The sequence below is a fragment of the Sorex fumeus genome, unplaced genomic scaffold (assembly GCF_029834395.1).
Source record: "Sorex fumeus unplaced genomic scaffold, SorFum_2.1 ptg000070l, whole genome shotgun sequence".
NCBI lineage: Eukaryota > Metazoa > Chordata > Mammalia > Eulipotyphla > Soricidae > Sorex > Sorex fumeus.
Genome location: NW_026606127.1, coordinates 1,747,960 through 1,757,092, shown reverse-complemented (window position 1 = coordinate 1,757,092; position 9,133 = coordinate 1,747,960). Strand labels below are relative to the sequence as shown.

The 9,133-nt window shown below is 39.7% G+C and overlaps 2 pseudogenes; one reads left to right on the top strand and one right to left on the bottom strand.

Moving 5' to 3' along the window:
- Nucleotides 1-221: 221 nt before the first annotated feature.
- On the bottom strand, nucleotides 222-318 carry LOC130036967 (uncharacterized; annotated as a pseudogene).
- A 6,583-nt stretch (nucleotides 319-6,901) lies between these two features.
- Nucleotides 6,902-7,012, top strand: LOC130037168 (uncharacterized; annotated as a pseudogene).
- Nucleotides 7,013-9,133: the final 2,121 nt, after the last annotated feature.

The window sequence follows — 9,133 nt, the reverse complement described above, 5'->3', positions numbered from 1 at the left end:
ATGGTTGCTTTGATTGCTCAGATGTGTTTCTTGCAGGTATCAGAATGTTGGGTTCAGTGTTCTAATTCATCTTCCTATTCTGTGCCTCTGAATTGGCACATTTAGTCCATAGACATTGAGAGAGATTGTTGTTATGGGAATTTGTGCTATCTTTATGTAGAATTTTTGTACTTGTGGGAATTGCCTTAGCTTAAAGTAGCCATGTTAGTTCTTCTTGCAACAAAAATATGGAACTCTTTACAAGTTTGCATGTCATCTCTGTGCAAGGACCATGCTCATCATTGTATCATTTCAATTTTAGTATATGTGTAACCAAACCTAGTAGGAGTTATTTTTTCTGTTCTGATTAATTTGAGTGTTGTCCTTACTTACCCTATGGCAGACAGTGGTACCTAATCAAAGAAAGTATTTCAAAGCAGCTTGATAGATTTAGAACTTTAATGTCCCAGAAAGAAAAATATGGTTTTTACCATATTATCTTTTACCATAATCAAGGCATCAGTTTTACAAAATAATTCTTTTGGAAGATGTTATATGAGTCCTGTTTAATGCACTTCCCTGAAACCTTCATTAAGACCATTAAACTAGAGCCTTTTGCTGTTCTCACCTCAGTCCCGTGTACATCTCCAGGAAAAGGTGGATGGTGTTGTCTGCACTTTGACCACCTTGAATATAAGTAGGATTTTTCTCCTGAAGGAAGAGGTGAGGATCATATTGATGATTTCATTCCACATTATTATAAGTTCAACTTGAATGGAAGTTGACACTTATGAGGCTCCTGTAAAGGACAGAATAAAGGGTCTCAGTGAAGTTTAATGGCCAACACACATTAACAACACAGATGACTCAAAGCAGCCTGTGTGCATCTTTGTGTATAGTGAGTTTCATATCTAATGATAGTGATTCTCAGTCATGACACACAGGCAAAACAGACCTATAATTAAAAATCTAGTTATCTGAGCAGAGTGGGGTTTCTTAGGTGATTGAACAAGTGTGTAGTAATTTATTACTAAGCACATACGTAGTTAGAATGATGTGTACTTTTTGATCTAAAATTAATTCCAAATATGTCTAAAATGACAGTCTCCTGACCCCACACCTGGCTTTCTTCACCAGGGTCCCTTGGAGGCGGTGTGTTGAGTTTCCCTCACCGCGCCGAGCAGAGCCCCGGCACCTGAAGACCTCTGCAACCAGCCATAGGTACGCTTTAGACTACTCTCCCCAAGCTTGAAGGAGCCTCATGCATGAACGAATCTGACAGAGGAACCCAGGTGTGCGCAACCGGGGGATGAGATCTCCAAGGCTGCTCAGATCAAGACTGGGCCCCCTCCAACCAGATCCCCCATCTCCTAGTAGCTAAGTGTTACAACCATGAACTGCCCCTGGAGCCATGTAATCCCATCAATGGCCAAGATACAGAGACTGGATTTTGTTGATAAGACAACAATTATTGTCCAGTTCTCACTCTGAGAGAACCTGGTAGGCATTTGCGAGTGTCTTGCCCTTGTGTTTACCAGTCATTTACACTTCTTTCAATACATTTTATATATGATCATGGTTTATGCTTATTTTTAATATTGAAGTTTAATAGCTAAATACTGATTTTTTTCACAGCACTAATTTATTAAGAACATTCATCCTTGGCCTATATTAATTGCCAGTATTTGTTAGTTTTGCTTGTTTTTTGATTACTTAAATTGGTTTTGGTCCTTTTCTTTCAGGTTGAAAAATTTTGACACAAATGAGTATATGTTTTTCTTTATCTTCTACAGTTTTAAACTGAGAACAACTGTTTGTTTTGTACAAATAAGATACCTGTGCATTTACTATTTCTTCTCATTTTATTTACATTTTCACACATCTCGATTCATCTACAACTTAACCTAGTAAGTGTTGTCATATTGAAAGAAACCACCAATTTTTTCAATCATAGCACTGTAGCACTGTCCTCCCGTGGTTCATCCATTTGCTCGAGCGGGAACCAGTAACATCTTACAACAAATTGTGAGACTTGTTGTCACTAGCTATGGCCTATCGAATACGTCATGGGTAGCTTGCCAGGCTCTTGCTATGTGGACGAGATATTCTGGGTAGCTTGCCGGGCAGAGGAATCGGAATCAGGGTTGGTCTCCTACAAGGCAAATGCCCAACCCGATGTGCTGTAAACGTTATCTAAAATATACTAGTAATAACAAATGTTGTTTCTTTAACAGTGCAATATAAACAATTATTTAGTAATTTTCTTGATTTGTTAATGAAATAGCTAAGCTCTTGAGCATCATGGGAGTATTTTTCTAACACAAGAGTCTGACGAAGGTGAAACTGTTATAACCATCTTGTAGAATTCCATCTCCCTAGCCTGCTTCATTCTACCCCACTCTCTATCCAATCCGATCTTCTTCTGGGATTCTGACCTCCTGATTGGCTAGCCTCTACCTTTCACCTGCCTACTTTATGACATCATTCTCCCACCAAACAAACCACCAACTGGTAGAATCTTGGGGGTCCCATGTAGTTGTTTGTAAACAAATTTGAATCTTCATGGCAAGTGACGAGTGACCAATGACCAATCACCAGTGAGCAGTCGTCTGTACTGAATACTTGTGGTCTTAAGCTGCTTCAGTGTTCAGACGTAATCTCCTACTGTCTCCTCTTCTCGTCTACCTTTCATTGGTATTTCCTCTTCTCTGACCATGTCAGGTAAGGAATAATACTTTTCAAAGTTTTTCATTAGATTTATCATCCCTAAACTTAGCAGTCAAGTAAAAACAGCACGTAGTAATGAAAGAAAATATTCAAGTAGAATTTTATAAGCCTCATTTTAGCTTGACTTTGACATTTGCTGTGTGATTTTAGACACTGGCTTACTTTCTCTCACATACAAAGTGTTTTTCCTCATTGATTACATTATATTTTACACATACTTAGGAGCTCAAATACACAAACAAACATACACACACACACGAACATATATATTTATATATATGTATATATATATATGAGGTTTGATTCTCTGTGTTTCTTTTTCCTTTTAATATTGAATTTTACATGATATTCACTGAAAACAAGTAAATCAGAGACAGTATTTTTACAGAAATAGAAAATATAGATGCTGTGAAAAACTGTTAATATATACTAGCATGTGTTCTCTGTAGTGGTCTCTCCACTTGTATTTATACTTCAGTATTGTGAATATAGTGATATTACAAAGTAATAATCATTGATCTTTGAGATTTCTATTTAAACCAGGTAATAAGAAAATATGGGGCATGGGGAAGGTGCGGAGTGCTGAGCATTAGGGAGGCAAGACCTCTAAGGTAAGCAAATTTGGGATCACTTTCATCAAACATTGACCAATCGACACCAAGACAATATGAGGGAGAAAAAATAGGAAAGAAAGAAAGAAGGATAGAAAGAAAGAAAGAAAGAAAGAAAGAAAGAAAGAAAGAAGGAAGGAAAGAAAGAAAGAATAGGGACTTCGATTATCAAGGAAGAGGAAAACGTTTGGACATAAAATTGAAGAGAACCAAAGACTTAACATCAAAAAAGAAAGAATATATATATGAAATATGCTGAGAATAATTCACTGAGAGCAAGTCAAAGAATTTTACTTCAATAAATGTCAGGACTAGAAATATACTATGCCTTCAATAGGGTACCAGTAGGAAAAGCTCTTTATCAGAAAGCCATCCTTCCTGGCTTTTTTCCTTATTATTTCTTAGAACACAGTACTTGGTACTTGACAATTTGGAGTATAAACACGCTTCAGAAATGATGCTCCCCATAAATAGCTAATAGTGCTTATCTAGGGCGGTGGAAGACACAGAATCTTCAATGTTTTTATTACATTCTGGTTTTTAAGTTCATGTATGCGCTGCCTGTTAAAATAAAAAAAATGGTATATTCTAACTTGAATCAGGAGGTTTGATTCATTTGTGTGGTCAGTAGGTTCCAGGTTAAAGCTGCTTGTCATCTTTACAAATATTATTTCATGTGATTTTTTCTTCCTACCATGAGAGTACTTTGATAATAGTCAAGTTTTGTTTTTAGATCCTAAAAGGAATTAGAAAAATCAAGTCTCACATGACTAATTACACATTTTTGTCATATTTGTGAATTCTGAGTTTTCCTACATAAAGATATTTTATGGGATTTTGGTGCTCATTTATTAAACATTGAGAAGAAAGTTTTCCTGTTTGATAAAGATAATTCTAATATAGGCGTTGAAAGTAAATTTGCATTATTTTGTGATCACTTTTTAAATGGTCTTTTCTGTTTCTTGTGTGATCAAGTGAAATCCTCTGCTATGTTTAACACATGTTGTTTGCTGGTTAATATTCAAAGGTACTGATGAGTATAATTTTTTGTAATTTCGAAGTTTCTTTCTGTGTTTTACTCATTTAAAACATTTCATCTCTATGAAATACAATCACGTTTATTCCTATTTTCTTTTTGTTATGTAGTTACTGATAAATCCTTTCTCTTTAATGGACTGGTAAAGTGTCACTCAAAAATCACCTTCTATTCCATTTTTTGGCTAGCAGTTTTTACTAAAATAAAATAGAGTCTTCATATTGTATATGTGGAACAATTTAGTAATAACCTTATTGTACTGTTTTATTTGGTTTTGTTTGGGATGCCATCCACTGTTATTCAAGGCTTACTCTTGGGTCGGTTCTCCATAACATACTGTACTATGCTGCTTGCTACAGAGCCCAGATTTCATTAATATCTACATAATTCTTTTTCAGTTCTGTGATACATATTTTTCATGATGTTTTCTTTACACTTCCTCCTATGTAAATAACATTGAATAGAAAAATTATATTCGTGTATGCATTATTATTCTTAGAGTTATGAGTAACTACATTGTTGATAAACAACTTAAGACACAGAATTTAAATAAAGTTTTCCTTCCAAAAATATTTCTTGGGAAAAACTCAAGTAATGATTTTTGAAATGGATCAAAAATCAGGGTAACCGTCAATGCATCAACAAGATTAAGTTGTATGTGAACCATAAGTAACAGGTACTCACCTGATCTTGGGGAAGTTCCCATAATATCTCCAGCCCAAAGTAACCTGGCGCTGACACCAACTCCAACTCAGGATCAAAAAGGTAAGAATTTTGATCAATGAAAAGTGGGCTTTCAAAACCTCTGGAGACCTACCAGATCCCAGTAGACCTAGATCATGCAAAGATCTGCAGGTAATGAACACCACTGACACCATCACTCTGAAGCAGGTGCAAGAAAATTCAAGTGGCACTAAGCGGACCTCCCATGCAAAAGGGAAGAACAAAAAGGAGGCTTCTGAACCTCTTGAGGGATAACCCAAGGCCAAAATCCAGCCAAAAGTCTGAGAATGCTTGCTGAGGGGAGCAGGGATTGTTTGTAATGCTGCAGTCAGTGAGAGGTGTCCTGTGACCACAGCCAAAACTAACAGCAAATCTCACAAATCTTCCTCCAGCAGGATCAGCAAGACAAAGAGCCATGGGCAGGAGAAGATAAAAAACACCAGAGAAAACTCTAAGAAAGTTAATGAGTGTAAGCAGCTAGGGAACAAGGTCAAGGCAGAAGAAAAGTCCACCACTGGCAAGATGAAATGCAAGGAAACTCAACCTGAGTTTTGCCAAGAGGCAGTTAAATAACCCCGCCGCTACCTAGGCATACACATGCTGGATTCTGTCCAAATGTTTCATGCTCTGGGGAAGAGTGATCCAAAACTTGGAATCTTTTCCTCCGAGGTGCTGAGTACCTCAAAGAACCCCAAAGATGTCAAGCCATCCTCAGCTGTCAAGCCATGGCTAGGTGCTACACGGGATGGAAAAGGCCTTGAGAAAACTCAGGTCAAAGCACAGAAACCAAGTAGCAGTGCTGATAAACGCTCATCTCCATCCCAGTCTGAGCTGCCACCTCCTGGGAAGGTCAAATTGGTACCTTTGCCGTTTCTTACCATGGAGAATCCACAAGCTGAACCTGTTCCTCGGAGACGAAAATCTGAAGCCACACATCTTCCTGCTGCAGCTAACCCTGCCAAGCCTGGCTCTACCAATGCAGCTCAGCCAAATGCTGCCAATTTTTCCCCGTCAACCACTGCATTTTTGACTGGTCCTTCCAATCCTGCTAAGTCCATTTCAACCAACCTATCTCGACCAGGTTTGCAGAACCCTAGTAACCGGCCTATTCATCAGCCTGCAGCTTCTAGACCTGATCCCTACAAGACAGCAGCTGGCACTTCTCTACAGCGGGAGGCTCCTCCTGTCTGTGTGAACAAGCGCCAGTCTCCACCCAAACGTCAGAGTCACTTTCTCCTCCAAGACTTCCGTTTCCAACCTAAACCATGGAGAAAGCCCAATGTTCCCGAGCCAGTCATGTCAAAGCCCATCACCAAAGAGCAGAGACCAGAGCGTGAGGCTATGAAAAGGAAGGCTCAGCAGGAGCGTGAGAACGGTGCCAAACACACCTCTTTGGGGGAAAGTGCAGTTCTTTATTGAGAGGGAAAAAGAGTTGGACATCTCTCTCTACTATGGCTACGTAATGTAAGAGCTGGAATGGTAGGTTCCACTTTAGGTACCAGATGGTTGCCCTAGGCAAACACTGAAATGCCATACACCATTTATTTATTCTAATTTTTTTTTTTCAAATTAAAGAGATGCATCGAACTCGGGTCGGCCATGTTGGCTGTGTGCAAGGCAAATGCCCTACCGCTGTGCTATCACTCCAGAGATGCATCATAGTTAATTGATTGTTAATAAATATTCTGAATTTTGAGATGCTGTCAACTGTGGTTGATTTTGGGAGTGGCTCGGTGTTGAAGGAGGAGCTGGGAAAGAATGGGAAGTTAGATAGAGGAAAAAGGGGGAATAGACAAGACTCTAAGAAATACAAACATGGTCCAGGGCAGGGGAGATACCATGATCATGTAGGTGGTTTTCCCAGGGTGAGGCCCATCCATTGCACTTGGGATGTGCTGACCCCTGCGATTTCCCCAAATGTGGGAAACTCGACTGCATAAAGCCCTTAAGAGGAGAAATTGCATGGGCCTGATGAAGAGTGGGGTAGGGTCAGAGGAAGAGTAAGCTGACAGTGCATTTGCTCTGCAAGCAAGAAGGACACAGTTCAATTCTTGCAATCTTTTATGGTCCCCAGAGACCCACCAGATGTGAAACTTGACCACAGAGCCAAGAGTAAGACAAGACAAGCACAGTCAAGTATGCCCATCAATGGTGTCCTCGAAAAAAATGGGAGAAATGGCACGGTTTGCAGTTTTCGGTTAAAATAATAAATTTGGAATAGGCTGAGGAAGGCAGATGAGTCTAAGATGATGAGAAGAAAAGTAAAAATTCTTCCATAGAGGCTGTGTTTACACCTCATGGCCTCCTTTGGAAAGGAAGCAAATTTGAGACACATCACTAAAAGTTTTGGGTGGTCTATCCATAAATGATGGTTGGGGAATGCGAACACATACACTGTGGAATAAACCTACCAGATGAGTGATCAATGCCCTCAGAGTCATTCAAGGATGACTCTTAACAAGGAAAAAGCCAAGAGAACAGTTGACGCATGAAGCCTGAAGATCAGCTCCTGGTAGATGCTAAGATAAGACACCATGTCCTCGAGCCCTCTTTTCAGCACCCCTAGCTGCACAATTTCAATTATTCCCAACAATATTCAGAGTTGCTATCATGGTGACACTTTACTAGTGAGTTTCAACAATGCGGTCCATTGCCTATGTAAGTCTTTGAATTTGTAAACTCCCCAAGTTAGCCAAGCCAGCTTTCAGGAAATTTCTGGTGGCGGGAGCTCAAATTATATTAGCTTGAGGGGCTGGTCTTTGGTCTTCCATGGTCCCTGTTGCCTGTAGCTTTCTCTAAACATCGCTTTTAACTGCCGTTCACACAAGAACCAACTTTATAAATGACGTTGTGGTTCCATTGTGGTAGGTACCATACAAAGACATGCATCCTAGGTCACCACTCCCAAAGCAGTTAGTACGAATTGACCTTGAGCCTGGAAGGTTGTGGTAGAAAGAGATGGTCCTAGGAGAGTTAATGCGGTGATGGATGGTTGGAAAGGAAACCGGGAAGGGTAGCGAAGTGGAAATCTGGTGATCATCATGGGATAATTGGTGGATTTTTTTCAAATACGTTAAAATATTTTTGAAAATGAAATTCAAGACAAACATACGAAAATAAGATAGGTTCCAAAGTACAGTTTACATATAAGACCCAGAAAGCTGAAAGGGCTGGCATTCCTTCTGGAGCTTTTAATCATACCGTTTACTAAATATGTTATTTTCACATCAATTACCTGTGGAGAGGAATAGTGAGAAACAGAATGCCACCAGAAAAGCAAACTGGATGACCACCTTCATTAAAAGCCAGGTGGAAGGTGTTCACATGGATCCCAAGTGCAAATATATGTTAACAGGAACATATATTTAACCAACTCTGCTTGGTACCAGTAATAACTTTGTTGAAAATGGGGGGAAATGAAAGCAGTTTCTGACTGACATGAGACTAACCAGTTAATAGATTTTCTCAGGAAAGGGTAGTTGACTGGCTGGGAACAGAAAAACGTGAAAAGTGTTTTGCTACCTTTAATGTATGGCTGGAGGGAATTGATCCCAGAAATCACTTAAAACTAACAAGCTTCAACTCTCTTGAAGGAATGTTGTATTCTTAATCACTTAATCACTTAACTTCCCGTTAGTCTTCGATTTGCTTGAGCGGGTGCCAGTAACATCTCCATTTGTCCCTGGCGCGTGCTAGTGTAGCCCAATGGCATCTGTTCGCTCCGGGAACATGAAGGGCCTCAAACCGATCGTTAATGATCTTGACGAAGAAGTCAGACCATCTGGAAGTTGGGCGGCCACGCGGTCTTTTGACATCCCGAGGAATCCAGTCGGTAACAGCTCTAGTCCAGCGGTCGTCTTTAAATCTCATTACGTGACCAGCCCATCTGATTTTCGACACCTCGGTAAATGAGACAGCGTCCCTGATTCTTGATCGGCGATGGATGTCAGAACTCCGGATTCTTTCTCTCAATTGAGTGAAACGTGATATTCCAAGCATAATTCTTTCTATTCTTCCTTGGGAGACCTGAATACCATTCTCATCTTGTTTGCGTAGG